The 18,268-nt window shown below is 39.0% G+C and overlaps 1 non-coding gene across 1 annotated transcript; it reads right to left on the reverse strand.

The window, feature by feature from the left end:
• Positions 1-319: 319 nt before the first annotated feature.
• LOC130942943 (small nucleolar RNA R71) lies at positions 320-423 on the reverse strand. Its single transcript, XR_009071487.1, has one exon. It is a non-coding gene; the product is annotated as a small nucleolar RNA R71 (small nucleolar RNA).
• Positions 424-18,268: the final 17,845 nt, after the last annotated feature.

The raw sequence follows: 18,268 nt of genomic DNA on the forward strand, positions 1-18,268 counted from the left end.
CAGCATTCAGAAACCACCCATTCAGGCCAACAATTTTGAACTCAAACCACAGCTAATATCACTGGTGGAGAATCATTGTTCATTTGGTGGGAGTGCTAATGAAGATCCAAACCAACATCTCACAAAATTCCTGAGAATTTGCGACACTGTGAAGTCCAATGGAGTCCAGGAAGATGCCTATAAACTGCTCTTGTTCCCATTTTCACTTAGGGACAAGGCAGCTAAGTGGTTGGAATCATTCCCAAGGGGGAGCCTAACAACCTGGGATGAGGTGGAAAGCAAGTTTCTGGCACATTTCTACCCCCCACAAAAGGTCAATAGGCTTCGATCTGAGGTTCAGACTTTTAGACAACAAGATGGTGAAACTCTCTACGAGGCATGGGAGAGGTTCAAGGATTTGACAAGGAAATGCCCACCAGACATGTTCCATGACTGGGTGCAATTGCATATTTTCTATGATAGACTTTCTTATGAATCAAGGAAGGCTGTAGACCATTCATCAGGAGGTTCATTGAACAGGAAAAAGACTGTGGAAGAAGCCATTGAAGTGATTGAGACAGTGGCTGAGAATGAGTACTACTATGCTTCAGAGAGACACAACACCAAGGGAGTCATGGAGCTGAACCATGTTGATACAATTCTAGCCCAAAACAAGGTGTTTGCCAAGCAACTAGCAGAGCTCACCAGGAAATTAGAAACAAATCAAGTGGCTGCAATACACACACAAGATCAAGAGGAGGTAAGCACTGAAGGAGGTGATTGGGAAGAGGCCAACTATGTGGGAAATCAACAAAGGCAACCATATGATCCACATTCCAACACTTACAACCCAGGCTGGAAAAACCACCCAAACTTTGGGTGGGAAAACCAGCAAACCCAACCACAAAACCACAAACCTTACAACCCCAACCAACATAACAATTCCACATACCAAAACTCCAACCAAAGATCATACCAAGCCATACAAAACACTTACTCCCAACCACCATATCATGGCCAAAATAATCAACCTGCCCAACCTAATCCGAACCAACAATTTCAAGATCAATTAAATAGGATAGAAAGAATGCTTGCAACCATAGGTCAAGACATAACCGAATTGAAAGCCTTTAAGGAAGAAGTAAATTCTAACTTGCAAAACCAAGGAGCTGCCATCCAGAAGCTAGAAAATCAAATTGGGTATTTGTCTAAACACACTCCTGGGCCAAGCGTTTCTCATGCTGCCAAGGCTATTGCAAGGGAAGAATGTAAGGCCAGAACCCTCAGAAGTGGAAAGAAGCTAAAGGAGATCTCAAGGGAAACCACAGAGGATGAAGCAAAGGAAAATGTGAGAGACAAGGAACAGGGACAATCTTTTACACCGTCTGTAACAAAAGAAAAAGAAAAAGAGGTCCTGAAGCCTTATACACCCAAAGCACCATATCCTCAACGTTTGATGAAAAGTGAAAAGGATAGCCAATTCTCCAGATTCTTGGAGATTTTCAAGAAGCTTCAAATCAACATTCCGTTTGCTGAGGCAATAGAGCAAATGCCACTCTATGCAAAATTCTTAAAGGAATTAATGACCAAGAAGAGAAGCTGGAGAAATGAGGAAACTGTGTTGTTGACTGAAGAATGCAGTGCCATCATTCAACACAAATTGCCTCAGAAATTGAAGGATCCAGGCAGTTTTCAAATCCCCTGCATCATAGGAGAAGTCATGGTGGAGAAGGCCTTGTGTGACTTTGGGGCCAGTATCAATTTGATGTCTCTAACAATGATGAGAAGAATGAAGATTGAGGAAGCCAAACCAACAAGAATGGCCCTCCAATTGGCAGATCGAACTTTTAAATTCCCTCATGGGATAGTTGAGGATTTGTTGGTGAAAGTGGGAGATTTTATATTTCCTGCCGATTTTGTGGTGTTAGATATGGAGGAAGAAGCCAAAGCTTCTATAATCCTGGGAAGACCCTTCTTGGCTACTGCTGGAGCCATCATAGATGTCCAAAAGGGTGAACTCACTCTTAGATTACATGATGAGCAATTGGTGTTTAACGTATTCAAGGCAATGAGCTATCCATCAGAATCACTAAAGGAATGCATGAGGGTGGATGTAGTGGACATTGCAGTACAAGAAACCTTTGAGGAAACAACAAAGGAAGTGGCAGAGGAGGAGTTCACCAAGGATATTGAAGTTAGTGACATCAAGGCTGCTGAAACAACCATGCCAAGCATGCCAAAGAGAGTGAAAGAAGAGAAGGAAGCACCAAAACCGGAGCTCAAAGCATTGCCCCCTAATCTCAAGTATGCATACTTGGGTAGTGATGAGAGCCATCCTGTTATCATTAGCTCTGCCCTGAGCCAAGAACAGGAAGAAGAATTGATCAAGGTGCTACAAACTCATCAAGATGCCATTGGATGGACCCTAGCTGATTTGAAGGGGATAAGTTCATCCATATGCATGCATAAGATCTTGTTAGAAGAGGATGCTAGACCCTCCATTCAAGCTCAGAGAAGATTAAATCCCGTCATGAAAAAAGTGGTACAAAAGGAGGTCATGAAGTTATGGCAGGCAGGGGTAATCTACCCCATTTCTGATAGCCCATGGGTTAGTCCCATCCATGTAGTTCCCAAGAAAGGTGGCATAACTATGGTGCCAAATGAGAGGAACGAACTCATACCCACAAGAACTGTCACTGGGTGGAGGATGTGCATAGACTACAGGAAGCTCAATGAAGCCACCAGAAAAGATCATTTCCCACTCCCATTTATGGATCAGATGCTTGAAAGGCTTGCAGGACATGCTTACTATTGCTTTCTGGATGGATACTCAGGCTATAATCAGATAGTAGTTGATCCAATAGATCAAGAGAAAACATCATTTGTTTGTCCATATGGAGTTTTTGCTTATAGACGCATGCCCTTTGGATTGTGCAATGCACCTGCCACTTTCCAAAGATGCATGCTGTCCATCTTTTCGGACATGATTGAAAAATTCATTGAAGTCTTCATGGATGATTTTTCTGTGTTTGGAGATTCTTTTCCTAGCTGCCTACACCACCTTGCCTTGGTGCTTAAGAGATGTCAATAGACCAACCTAGTATTAAACTGGGAAAAGTGTCATTTCATGGTCACAGAAGGAATAGTCCTTGGCCACAAAGTCTCTAATAGAGGCATTGAGGTGGACAGAGCTAAGGTGGAACTCATTGAAAAACTACCTCCACCAAGTAATGTCAAGGCAGTTAGGAGTTTTTTGGGACACGCTGGCTTTTACAGAAGGTTTATTAGAGACTTTTCTAAAATAGCCAAACCTTTGAGTAACTTGCTTGTCTCTGATACACCCTTTGTATTTGATAAAAATTGCATGCTAGCCTATGAACTTTTGAAGCAAAAACTTTCCTCTGCACCTATCATTGCCCCACCTGATTGGAACTTACCTTTTGAACTGATGTGTGATGCATCAGACCTTGCTATTGGGGCAGTGTTAGGACAAAGGAAAGACAATTTGGTACATGTGATTTATTATGCCAGTAAAGTCTTGAATGATAACCAAAGGAATTACACAACCACTGAAAAAGAACTCTTGGCAATAGTCTTTGCATTTGACAAATTTAGATCCTATCTCATTGGATCTAAAGTCATTGTCTTCACTGATCATTCAACTTTAAAATACTTACTTGCTAAGCAAGAATCCAAACCAAGACTTATTAAATGGGTTCTTTTGTTGCAGGAATTTGACATTGAAATCAAAGACAAGAAGGGTGTAGAGAACAAGGTGGCAGACCATTTATCAAGGATACCATGTGAAGAAGGAAGCACACAAAGCACACATATAAATGAGTGCTTTCCTGAAGAACAACTCATGGTAATTCACAAAGCACCCTGGTTTGCAGACATAGCAAACTTCAAGGCCACTGGGAGTTTGCCGTTGGAATTTAACAAGCATCAAAGGAAGAAATTGGTAAATGATGCCAAATACTTCATCTGGGACGAACCATACTTGTTCAAAAAATGTTCGGATGGCATACTCAGAAGATGCATATCAGAGGAAGAAGGAAGGGAAGTCTTATGGGACTGCCATGGCTCCACTTATGGAGGACATTTGCAGGAGAAAGAACAGCAGCTAAGGTGTTGCAGTGTGGTTTTTATTGGCCCACTATCTTCAAAGATGCAAAGGAACTAGTGAAGCACTGCCATGAATGCCAGAAAGCGGGGAACCTGCCAAGAAGAAATGAAATGCCACAACAATTCATTCTGGAACTTGAATTGTTTGATGTATGGGGGATAGATTTCATGGGACCCTTTCCCACCTCATACTCAAATAATTACATTCTTGTGGCAGTAGACTATGTCTCCAAATGGGTTGAAGCAATAGCAACTCCAACCAATGATAATAAGGTAGTCATGAACTTCCTCAGAAAACACATTTTTTGCCGTTTTGGGGTTCCAAGAGCAATCATCAGTGATGGAGGAAGCCATTTCTGCAACAAACCATTAGAGGCATTGCTTCTAAAATATGGAGTCAAACACAAGGTAGCCACACCATACCATCCACAGACAAGTGGGCAAGCCGAAATATCTAATAGGGAACTCAAAAGAATCCTGGAAAAGACTGTGGGAACTTCAAGGAAGGACTGGTCGATTAAGCTAGATGATGCTCTTTGGGCATATAGGACAGCTTTCAAAACACCAATTGGAATGTCTCCTTACCAACTAGTATATGGAAAAGCTTGCCATTTGCCACTGGAGTTGGAGCACAAGGCATTCTGGGCCTTGAAACTTTTGAACTTGGACAACAAAGCTGCTGGAGAGAGAAGGATGTTGCAAATTCAAGAGTTGGAAGAATTCAGAGCTGAAGCTTATGAGAATGCCAAAATTTACAAAGAAAGAGCAAAGAAGAAGCATGACAGCAACATAGCCCCAAGGAAATCTGAAGAGGGACAAAAAGTATTGCTCTACAATTCTAGGCTGAAGCTATTTCCAGGGAAGCTAAAATCAAGGTGGTCTGGACCATTCCTTGTCACCAAGGTCTCCCAATATGGACAAGTAGAAATCATGGAAGAAAAGTCACAACGAACCTTCACTGTGAATGGTCAAAGACTCAAACATTACTTGGGAGATGTGGAGGAGAAGGACAAGGTTAAATATCACCTCAACTGAGGAAGCTGACCGTCAAGCTAATGACGTTAAAGAAGCGCTTGTTGGGAGGTAACCCAACCTGAGGTAATACTCCTTTGCTGTTTCTTTTATTTGTTTCAATAAAAAGGTGAAGTAGTTTCTGTGCATTGTAAAGAATTAAGTTTGGTGTTTCACACCAAACAATGAATTCGTGGATCAATAATTCAAAGGGGAATGTATGACTATAAGTTTGGTGTTCCACCATATAGATCAAATGAACACAACAACCTTTGAATTATATGAAAGGAACAACCATTCTAAGCAATCACAGAAATGCTTAAAATCCTTAGCAGCAACTTCATTCCAAGGAGAATTCAAGGATTCAAAGAGCAGAGGAGTAAGTAGGAGACTAAGTTTGGTGTTCACACACCAACTTAAGACTCAGACACTTGCCCATACATAGTTGAGCTAACCACTCAAGTGCTTGAGAAGTAAGCAACTTCATCACTCTTTGCAGGAAAGGAAACAAGGATCTTAGAAAGAACATGAAGCAACAACTAGGAAAAGAAGGAGAAATCAAATTGTTTCCTGGCAACAAAGAGAAAACAAGAAACACAAGGTGGTGTTGTTCCTTGACCATTCTTTAAAAGGCAAACAAAAGCATGCTTGTTCTGGTTTAAATTGTAATTGTTGAATCTTTCTGGAATGTGAAGTTTTTAGTATGAGTGTTGGTTTACTGCTTTGAATAAAGTGAATGCCTAGATGTTTGGATATAACTTCACCTTCTTAAACAAATGCTTGCCATGCTTGTTCTGTTTCCAAAAATAAAAGAAAAGTTTGAACAAAAGTAACTTGGCTCAATTAGTGACAAATCAAGTAGAATTAAGTGGTGGTATGCATGCTTGATTGTTTAGTCAGATCACTGGAAATTGAGTGAAGAATTATCATTTTTGTGTAGAAGTTTGAATACTGTCTATGGATCTTGATGAATAAATGTCTTTGGCCATGAAAAAAAAAGAAAGAAAAAGAAGAAGAAAAAAGCCACTGAAAAAGGGCAACCAAAAAGCAAAAAAATTGAGAAAATAAGCTAGGCACCAATAGTTTGAACTTCTGAGACAAATGCCTGTGGTGTTTATGTATTAAGGATATGCTTGGATGAATAGGTTCTGAGGAGTGTTTCAACACTTGGTAACTTGGGTTAACTAACCCGGGATTATCAACCAAAAGTCCATTATCAAGAGCAACCTAAATACAAAACATTTAGTCACACAAAGAGGTGCTGGGCACCAATGTCTCAAGAAGAAATGTGAACTAAAATGCCTGTAGTGGATATGTGTAGTGCACTGATAAGAAAAAGAAAATGCCAAAGGCTTGTGCAACACATGACACTGAGCAAACAAGGAGCAAAGGAGCTCTAAGAAAAAGAAAAACAAAGAAGAGAAAAGTGCCAAGGACATAAGAATAACAAGAGGCCATAGCAGTGTTTGATGGATGCAATGAAAAAGTGATAATCTTACCTGATAAGAATGAAAAAGTGATGCTGCAACTTTCTGCATAAAACCCTTCTGATGAACTTCAAATGCTTGCTAATATAGCCAATGTAATTGCTTCTGTTTCATACTTTCTTCTCAAATAACTCAGGACTTGCTTAGGGACAAGCAAGTATTAAGTTTGGTGTTGTGATGCCAAGGCATCTTAGGCTAGTTTCACTAGCATTTTTCTGTTAGTTTTAGCTGTTTTATGCATTTTCTTGAGCTTAAAGTAACCAAGAATGGTTAAATGAACAACAAAGCAATGAACCATCCAAACAGTATGATTTTGATGCAAATTCCATGAGTTTTTAGTTATATTACTTGAATGCTATGAATGGGAGATTTCTCATGAAATTTTGCAAGACTTTGATGCAATTGTTTGGATGATTTCAGGGAAGAAGAGGCTAGGCAAGGAAGCAACAAAATCAATAATGGAAGCTTGAAAATCACATGTGGCGTTTAACTTCCAGTTTAACCTTAAACTGGAAGTTAAACGCCAGAATTGAAAGCACCAGGGAGCCATTTCCACGTTTAAGCTCCAGTTTAACCTTAAACTGGAGCTTAAACGTGTTCGACCATTCTCCTCCAGGGTTGCGTTTTGCATTTCCACGTTTAAGCTCCAGTTTAAGCTTAAACTGGAGCTTAAACGTGTTCGACCTTTACCCTCCAGGATGGCTTTTCTTCATTTCCACGTTTAAGCTTCAGTTTAACCTTAAACTGAAGCTTAAACGTGTTCGACAATTCCACACTCCAGGGTTGCCTTCTTCCATTTCCACGTTTAAGCTTCAGTTTAACCTTAAACTGAAGCTTAAACGTGTTCGACTTATATCACCTCCAGGAGTGTCCAACGTTTAAGTTGCAGTTTAAGCTTAAACTGCAACTTAAACGCCACTAATTGAAAAGGTTTCTGGGCCAAAGATATTGCAGTTTAAGTTAGCATTTGAGCACAAACATTAACTTAAACATACTCTGGTATGAAACCCAATTGAATATCATGATTTATGGGATTGGGCCTGAAGAATTGATGAGTCTGGAACTTCAATTTGTTGAGTCATGTGTCATTACTTGATTATCACTAAGTTTGCTCAATGAATGTTACAGAATTGGATCAGCAGCCTCATCAAGATTATGGATCATAAACCCAAAGCAAAAGGAAATCAGGGAAAGGCCTCAAAGCCCAAGAAACACAACAGAAGCTCAATTTAGAAAGTGTATAAATAGGATAGAATTTAAGTTAGTTAGGGACTTTTACACTGGGAACTTTTGGGGATCATTTTTTTAGTTTTCATCTTTTTGTAATTGAATTCAGAGCTATGACTCACTAAACCCCCTTTCATTGGGTTAGGGAGCTCTATTGTAATTCAATGAATCAATAATAGTTTTTATCTTCTTCTTCAATCTTTTCTCTTGAATTTTGTTAGAAAGCTTCTCGATCTAATTCCATTGGTTAGTTGTCTTGGGAAAGAAACTATCCATAATTGGAATCCTTCGGAACCTTGGGAAAGGAATGGAGGATTCATGCTAGAGAAGCTTTCTCATAGTGAATTGGATTGGGGGTTGGATGGATATTGTGACATGTAATCCTACCAAATTGTGGTTCATGAAACTATGTGGTATAATCAGTGATCGAGCATTATCTCTTCTTATGAACATTTAAACCAAGGGATTGGGAATTTGTTTGTTTTTAGAGAGAATTGGTGAGCCAAGGGATTGGGATCCAATCATATAATATTGCCAAGCAAAATTCAATGAATGCATTGGTTGAGGAAGGGATAAAAAATGTTTTGATTCGGAGATCTCAATATCTCCTGAAACCCAATGAATTCCCCATTTCTGATCTACCACTTTCTCTTTACATTCTGCAATTAAATTCATGCAATCACCCCGATCCCCTTTTAATTTCAGCAATTTAGCTTCTAGCTCTTTAATTCATGCAATTTAAGATTCCGCAAATTTCAATTTCTTGCCATTTACGTTTCCCGCCAATTTTACATTCCGCAATTCTCATCTAAATCTTGATTCCGCTCAACTAGAACACACTTCTAATCTGAATTGCTCACTCAACCAATCCTTGTGGGATTCGACCTCACTCTATTGTGAGTTTTTACTTGACGATAACCGGTGCACTTGCCGGAAGGAATTTTTGCCGATCGTGCAATTTCCTAAAATCGTAGCTATCAAGTTTATGGCTATCAGCGTCACCCTCCAATAGGATCTTGTGCATGCATCTGTTATTTGTTTTGACAGTTGCTTTTCTGTTTGCTTTAACTGTACTTCCATATTCATGTTAGCCATTCTTGTTTCCTGTAGTATTTTCTTGAACTCGGCTAGCTGCTGAGTTAGAAAGTCTAATTGCTGATTGAATTCATTAGCCTGATCTACAGGACTGAGTTCAACAGTTACTGTTTTAGCTTCTTCTTTCATGGAAGATTCACTGCTTAGGTACAGATGCTGATTTCTGGCAACTGTATCAATAAGCTCTTGAGCTTCTTCAATTGTTTTTCTCATATGTATAGATCCACCAGCTGAGTGATCTAGAGAAATCTGAGCTTTTTCTGTAAGCCCATAGTAGAAGATGTCTAATTGCACCCACTCTGAAATCATTTCAGAGGGGCATTTTCTCAGCATCTCTCTGTATCTCTCCCAGGCATCATAAAGGGATTCATTATCTCTTTGTTTGAAGCCTTGGATGCTTAGCCTTAGCTGTGTCATCCGTTTTGGAGGAAAATAGTGATTCAGAAATTTTTCTGACAGTTGTTTCCATGTCCTTATACTGTTCTTAGGTTGGTTATTTAACCACCTCTTAGCTTGATCTTTTACAGCAAATGGAAACAGTAATAATCTGTAGACATCCTGATCTACTTCCTTATCATGCACTGTGTCAGCAATTTGTAAAAATTGTGCCAGAAACTCTGTAGGTTCTTCATGTGGAAGACCAGAATACTGGCAGCTTTGCTGTACCATGATAATGAGCTGAGGATTCAACTCAAAGCTACTAACTCCAATGGAGGGTATACAAATACTACTCCCATATGAAGCAGTAGTGGGATTAGCATATGACCCCAGAGTCCTTCTGGACTGTTCATTTCCACTTGGTTCCATGATGGAGCAAGGGAGATGGTATAGATGTTGATATTGTCTATTTTATTTAATTTATTATATAAAGAAAATTGATTTTCGAAATAATAAAATAAAATAAAATAAAAATTGAAATAAAAATAAAATAAAGGAAGAAAGAAAATTCAAAATTCAAAATTTGAAAACTTTTATGAAGATTTTCGAAAATTTGAGGAGAGAGAAAGTGGTTAGGATATTTTTGAAAAAGATATATATATATATATATATATATATATATATATATATATATATTTTAAAACTCAAAAAGATAAGAATTGAAAAATTTTGAAATTGAAATCTGAATTTTTATATAAAAATTTCGAAAATATAGTTTAAAATTAGTTAGAAAAGATATTTTTTTTTTAATTTTGAATTTTATGATGAAAGAGAAAAACACACAAAAGACACAAGACTTAAAATTTTTAGATCTAATGCTCCTTATTTTCGAAAATTTTGGAGGGAAAACACCAAGGAACACCAAACTTAAAAATTTTAAAATCAAAACACAAGAAAGACTCAAGAACACCTTGAAGATTCACAAGAACACCAAGAACAAAAGAAAGAACACCAAACTTAAAATTTTTAGAAAACCAAGATAAATTTTTGAAAATTAAAGAAAGATCAACAAGAAAAAACCAAACTTAAAGTTTGGCACAAGATTAAATCAAGAAAAATTATTTTTGAAAAAAAATTTTAAAAAGAAGATGCCCAATTGCCAAGAACATAGACCAACGCTCTAGCCAATTGGGAGTAAATGTAACACTTGTTCTGAATAGGTATATTCCTTTTGGAAGATTAATGCTTCAAAAAGAACACAAGTGAAACAAGAAAAAACACAAAACAAGAAAAATTAAAGATCAAACAGGAAAAATAAACAAGAACAACTTGAAGATCAAGGAAGAACAAAGAACACTTATACGAAAATTTTAAAGAAAAATATAAAATATGCAATTAACACCAAACTTATAACAAGACACTAGACTCAAAGAAAAATTAAGAATTAATAAAGAAAAAATAATTTTGAAAAAAATTTTGAAAAGAAATTATCCTCTCAGAATTTAATGACTCTATAGCAACAAAAATAAATTATTCCTAATCTAAGAAATAAAATAAACCTTTAGTTGTTCAAACTCGAACAATCCCCGGCAACGGCGCTAAAAACTTGGTGCACGAATTTGCAATCCGTACAACTAACCAGCAAGTGCACTGGGTCGTCCAAGTAATACCTTACGTGAGTAAGGGTCGATCCCACGTAGATTATTGGTTTGAAGCAAGCTATGTTTATTTTATTAATCTTAGTCAGGATGCCAATAAGGTTATTTGAATTTAATTGTAAGAAGTAAAAGTGTTTGGAATAAGTAATTTTTACTTTATTAATGGAGAATATGTTGGAGTTTTGGAGATGCTTTGTCCTCTGAATTTCTGCAATGTAATATTCAACTCAATTGTTTGTAGAGTTCCATCCATGGCAAGCTGTATGTAGGGTGTCACCATTGTCAGTGGCTACTTCCCATCTTCTCAGTGAAAACGGTCCAGATACTCTGTCACAGCACGGCTAATCAGCTGTTGGTTCTCGATCATGTTAGAATAGGATCCAATGATCCTTTTGCGTTTGTCATCACGCCCAGCAATCGCGAGTTTGAAGCTCGTCACAGCCATTCAATCCTTGAATCCTACTCGGAATACCACAGACAAGGTTTAGACTTTCCGGATCCTCAAGAGTGGCCGCCATCAGTTCTAGCTTATACCACGAAGATTCTGATTAAGGAAGCTAAGAGATGCTCATTCAATCTGATGTAAAATGGAGGTGTTTCTCAGGCACACGTTCATGGATTAAGGAAGGTGATGAGTGTCACGGATCATCACCTCCTTCACAATTAAGCGCGAATGAACATCTTAGATAGGAATACACACACGTTTGAATGGAGAAATAGAAACAATTGCATTAATTCATTGAGACGCTGCAGAGCTCCTCACCCCCAACAATGGAGTTTAGAGACTCATGCCGTCAAAGTGTATAAAATTCAGATCTGAAAATGTCATGAGATACAAAATAATTCTCTAAAAGTTGTTTAAATAGTAAACTAGTAACCTAGGTTTACAGAAAATGAGTAAACTATGATAGATAGTGTAGAAATCCACTTCTGCGGCCCACTTGGTGTGTGCTGGGGCTGAGACTTAAGCTTCTCACGTGCCTGGGCTGTTTTGGGCGTTCAACGCCAGGTTGTGACCTATTTCTGGCGTTGAACTCCAACTTGTAACTTGTTTCTGGCGCTGGACGCCAGACTGCAACATGGAACTGGCGTTGAACGCCAGTTTATGTCATTTATCTTCGCGCAAAGTATGGACTATTATATATTGCAGGAAAGCTCTGGATGTCGACTTTCCAACCCAGTTGAGAGCGCGTCAATTGGACTCCTGTAGCTCCAAAAAATCCATTCCGAGTGTAGGGAGGCCAGGATCCAACAGCATCAGCAGTCCTTTTTCAGCCTCACTCAGATTTTTGCTCAGCTCCCTCAATTTCTGCTAGAAAATACCTGAAATCACAGAAAAACACACAAACTCATAGTAAAGTCCGGAAATATAATTTTTGCCTAAAAACTAATAATATTCTACTAAAAACTAATTAAAACATGCTAAAATCTACATGAAATTACCCCCAAAAAGCGTATAAAATATCCGCTCATCAATTAACCACCGTCCTTACGCTGCCGCCGCTACCTCGACAGGCGGGATTAACCACCGTCCATGCCGGGCACATAGCGTCTCATAATCTCAATATAAAACAGTAGTTCAGTGGTTTTTCAAAAAACATTTTCAATACATCAATGGGTCATCATCGCACATTCGAGTCCTCGACTCATCTCAACCACTGTCACATCAATATTTCCATTCCGAGTCCTCGACTCGTCTCAACTACTGTCAATTCACATTTCAGTTCTGAACTCAACAGTTCATCAGTTCTCATTTCATATACCAATCTACCTTCACACGCCATCAAACCATCCTCAGTACACTTGAAACCTAAACCTCCATTTTCTAATTTTTCATAATAATATCAAATAAAACTCTTAGGAAAGCAGAGGTTCAGAGGCAACAAAGCATCTCCAAACGCTTATATGAAATTCTCACCAAGGAACTACATAAGTGACTTTATTTTATTTTATGTTTTATTGTTCTTTTAATTATCAATACCTGATAACCATTTGAATCTACCTGACTGAGATTTACAAGATGGTCATAGCTTGCTTCAAGCCGTCAATCTGTGTGGGATCGACCCTTACTCACGTAAGGTATTACTTGGACGATCCAGTGCACTTGCTGGTCAGCTATGCGGAGTTATGAAAAGTGTGAATCACGATTTTGCATACCAGTCACAGAAGCTTACAATCTTGTTGGGAAGGTGAAATCATTAAGGACAAAATTTAAATTTGAGAAACAGAGCGTGTACCTACGCACAAGGGTGTGCATGCGCACGCCCAGATGAAGTTTTAAAACGTGTGCGTATGCATAGAGGTGTGGGTACGCACATGTACCAATTTTTTCAATTCTATTCACTCGCACAAGGCATGCTAGCGCCCACTACAGATTGCCCTTCCAAACGTATGCGTGCGCACAGGGCTGCGCGTGCGCACAGGTTGTAAACGTTCATTAGGTATGTGCGCGCACAATCTGTGCTAGCACTCTAAACAGATTCCCTGCCTCTGCGTGTACGTGCGCACAGGTTGAAAATTTCGCAGGGATGTGCATGCGCACATACCAGAAATCACAAAGTTCTGCAACTTTGCAGAATTTCATATTTTGACACCAATCTTTGAATGATCATAACTTCCTTTACAAAAATCCAAATTTTACAAACTTTATATCAATTTGAAGAGTTTTCAATAAACTTTAATTCTAAACTAATTTCAAAAAATTTTGAAAATCAAGACAAAAGTTTTGATCATACAAAGTTCACCAAAATTCCTTTTTTACCAAATGTTCACAAGTTACCAATTTCTCAATTTTTACAACTCAAACCAACCAAAACCAAATAAAACCTTTCCAAACTCCATTTTTCATTAAAATATACCCTTTATAACATATTGCATGATTTAAACAATCTTTCCATCACATTTCACTATTCCCAACCATCAACATCAAATGTGTAATACCATAATCAATCCACATTCAACTTTTCCAACCATATTATTATCTCATCAACCTCAATACCACATATATCATACCAAACCACTTCTCAACTTCACACAATCATTCATCATCATCATATCATAATCAATCATCATAATCAAACTCAAGAATCATAAATCCATCACAAATCATCATACATCATCATTCAATAACCCAACAACCATTTTAATTCAAACCTATCCTATGGGTCACTAGCCTAAGTGTCCATGAATATTATATACTATATAGAGGAAACCAAAACCATACCTTAGCCGATTCTCAATATGCTAAAAACCCAAAATTTAGCACAATCTATGCTTTCAACCACAAGCAAGCCTCCAATTCCACTCCAACAAGCACCAACAAGTTCCAATAGCTTCCAAACTCACAATGATCAAGCTATATACACACAATTCATCACTAATCAAACTAGGGCTCAACATAATTGAAATTTTACAAGGGTTCAAGAGCAACTCAACTTACCCAACAGTTTTGCATGTCAAATCCAATGCTAAGCAAGGATTAGAGTGTACCTAAACACCCAAAATCACAAAATTCCACTTAATCGAAAGCCCTAAATTTTCGAAATTTTGAAGAGAAGAACTGAAGATTTCGTGGTTACCTCACCAGTTTCTTGGATGGGTTTTGTAGAGCTCTTTGCAAGGAATGTGTGGCCGCAAACGGTGTGACGATCGGAGCTCCGTAGCTCAAGATATGAGCTTGTGAAGGTGGTAATGAATAGTAACCATGGGGTTTCTCTTCTTCCCCTTTTTCTCAGTTGGTGTATGTGTTGTGTTTGTGTGTTGTTGCTAAAATGGGTCATTAATGAGGGTTTATATATGTTGGGCTTGGGCCTAACTTGGGTCCGGTCCAACCTGTTAGCGTTTTTAGCCCATTTGGCCCAACTTCGGCCAAAACCTTTAAAATTAACGTCTGGCTTTTTACTTCTAATATTTTTCTAAGGTTTTTTACTGTTTTCACTTTTTCTCGCGCAGTACCGGACAGACTTGAACCGGTTCAACTGCGGGTTCGTGGTTTTTCTCATAAAATACGTTTTCTGACTCAGAAAAACCTACTGAGTCCAAAAATAATATTTAAATTCTCAAATTCTCAGTCTAAAATTTTGGAACCTAATTTAGAAAATATTAAATAATTAATTAAATGATTAATTAAGCTTGGTTCTTACAGAAAGGATGTATTTAAGAGCAGCATAGTCAGTGTAGATAATGACTTTGAATCCTACCAAATAGGATCGAAACTTGTTAATGGCATAGATCACTACAAGTAACTCCTTTTTTATGGTGGTGTAGTTTTTCTGTGCGTTATTTAGGACACGACTAGCGTAATAAATGACATGCAAGAGCTTATTGTGTCTCTGTTCCAGAACTGCACCAATTGCATGATCACTGGCATCACACATCAGTTCGAAAGGTAGGTCCCAGTTGGGTACAGAGATGACAACTGCAGAGATAAGCTTTTCTTTCAAAGATTTGAAGGCATGCAAAGAATCCTCACCAAAAATAAAGGGAGTGTCAGTGGCTAGGAGGTTGCACAGGGATTTTGCAATTTTGGAGAAGTCTTTAATGAATCTCCTGTAAATCTCTGCATGTCTTAAGAAACTTCTGATTGCCTTGACATTGGCTGGTGGTGGGAATCGTTCAATGACTTCCACCTTGGCCTGATCGACCTCTATTCCCTTGTTTGAAATTTGATGGCCAAGAACAATGCCCTTAGTTACCATGAAATGGCATTTTTTCCAGTTTAAAACTAAGTTAGTTTCTTGGCATCGTTTCAGAACTAAGGCCAGGTGATTGAGGCAAGAGTCAAATGAATCCCCAAAGACAGAGAAATCATCCATGAACACTTCAAGAAATTTTTCAACCATGTCTGAGAAAATGGAGATCATACACCTTTCAAAGGTGACAGGTGCGTTATAGAGGCTGAATGGCATTCTCCTGTAAGCGAATTCCCTGTATGGGCATGTGAATGATGTTTTCTCCTGATCTTGAGGATATACAGTAATTTAATTGTAACCTGAATATCCAACTAGTCTCTCCAGCATTTGATCAATGAATGGTAAAGGAAAATGATCCTTCCTAGTGGCGTTATTGAGTCTTCTATAATCAATGAACATACATCAGCCAGTCACTATCCGTGTAGGGATCAGTTTATTATTTTTATTGTGGATGACTGTATCCCTGCCTCCCACAGTTTAGTGACTTCTTTCTGCACTACTTCCTTCATGGATGGATTCAGTCACCGTTGTGGTTGCACCACTGGTGTAGCATCATCCTCTAGCCTGATCTTGTGCATACATCGGGTTGGGCTAATTTCCTTTAAGTCACTTATGGTCTAGCCGAGAGCTATTTTGTGCGTCTTTAGCACCTGTGAATCAGTGCTTCTTCCTCTTGTTGCTTCAGGGAAGAACTTATAACACATGGTAAGTGTCTCCATCTCCTATAAATACGTATTTGAAAGATGATGGTAATGGTTTGAGCTCAAGTTTGGAAGGTCTATCCGCCACCTTTGGGGCTTCCAAAGCCATCTCTTGCTCTTCTTACGCTTCTTGGTCAGGGCTGGCATTGTTGAGGATGTGAGTTAACTCTTCCTCTAGGCTCTAGACTGTATGGATTTCTTTCACCAAGGAATCGATGATATCAATTTTCATGCACTCTTCTGGTGCATCAGGGTATTGCATGGCCTAGGTGGTATCCAGTACAAACTCATCCTCATTCACTCTCAGGGTCACTCTCCCCTTTTCCATGTCAATGAGGGTCCTTCCTATGGCCAGAAAAGGCCTCCCTAGAATAATAGACACGTTCTTGTGTTCTTCCATATTCAGGACTACAAAGTCTATAGGGAATGCAAAGGGTCCAACCCTTACAATCAGGTCTTCAATCACTCCTAATGGAAACTTGGCCGAATCATCAACCAGTTGAAGGCATATACGGGTAGGCTTGACTTCTTGGATCAGTCTGAGTTTCTTTATTAGTAAATAAGGTATCAAATTGATACTCACCCCAAGATCGCATAGAGCCTTCCTTGTGCAGGTGTCTCCCAGGCTAAAGGGTATTACAAAGCTTCTAGGATCCTAGAGCTTTTCTAGTAGATCCTTCTGGATAATTGCACTGCACTCTTGGTGCACGAAATTGCAATCACACTTTGCAATCCCGCACAACTAACCAGCAAGTGCACTGGGTCGTCCAAGTAATACCTTACGTGAGTAAGGGTCGATCCCACGGAGATTGTCGGCTTGAAGCAAGCTATGGTTACCTTGTAACTCTTAGTCAGGATATCAAAGATTATCAGGATTGATTGTAAAAAGCAAAAGAACATAGAACAGGTACTTGAATTGCAGTGATGGAGAATAGGTTGAGGTTTTGGAGATGCTCTGTCTTCTGAACCTCTGCTTTCCTACTGTCTTCTTCTTCAAACACGCAAGGCTCCTTCCATGGCAAGCTATATGTAGGGTTTCACCGTTGTCAATGGCTACCTCCCATCCTCTCAATGGAAATGTTCAACGCACTCTGTCACGGCACGGCTATCCAGCTGTCGGTTCTCGATCATGTCGGAATAGAATCCAGTGATTCTTTTGCGTCTGTCACTAACGCCCCACAATCGCGAGTTTGAAGCTCGTCACAGTCATTCAATCATTGAATCCTACTCAGAATACCATAGACAAGGTTTAGACCTTCCGGATTCTCTTGAATGCCGCCATCAATTCTAGCTTATACCACGAAGATTCTGATTAAGGAATCCAAGAGATATCTACTCAATCTAAGGTAGAACGGAGGTGGTTGTCAGGCACGTGTTCATAGTTGAGAATATGATGAGTGTCACGGATCATCACATTCATCCGGGTTAAGAACAAGTGATATCTTAGAACGGAAGCAAGCATGATTGAATATGAAACAGTAGTAATTGCATTAATCCATCAAGACACAGCAGAGCTCCTCACCCCCAACCATGGGGTTTAGAGACTCGTGCTATAAAAGGTACAATGAGAAACGTGTAAAGTGTCATGAGGTACAGATACAATGTCAAAAGATCCTATTAATAGTGAACTAGTAACCTAGGGTTTACAGAAATGAGTAAATGACAGAAAAATCCACTTCCGGGCCCACTTGGTGTGTGCTTGGGCTGAGCATTGAAGCATTTTCGTGTAGAGGCTCTTTCGGAGTTAAACGCCAGCTTTTATGCCAGTTTGGGCGTTTAACTCCAATTTTTATGCCAGTTCCAGCGTTAAACGCTGGGAATTCTGAAGCTGATTTGCAACGCCGGTTTGGGCCATCAAATCTCGGGCAAAGTATGAACTATTATACATTGCTGGAAAGCCCAGGATGTCTACTTTC

This window comes from Arachis stenosperma, chromosome 7 (genome assembly GCF_014773155.1).
Source record: "Arachis stenosperma cultivar V10309 chromosome 7, arast.V10309.gnm1.PFL2, whole genome shotgun sequence".
Taxonomy (NCBI): domain Eukaryota; kingdom Viridiplantae; phylum Streptophyta; class Magnoliopsida; order Fabales; family Fabaceae; genus Arachis; species Arachis stenosperma.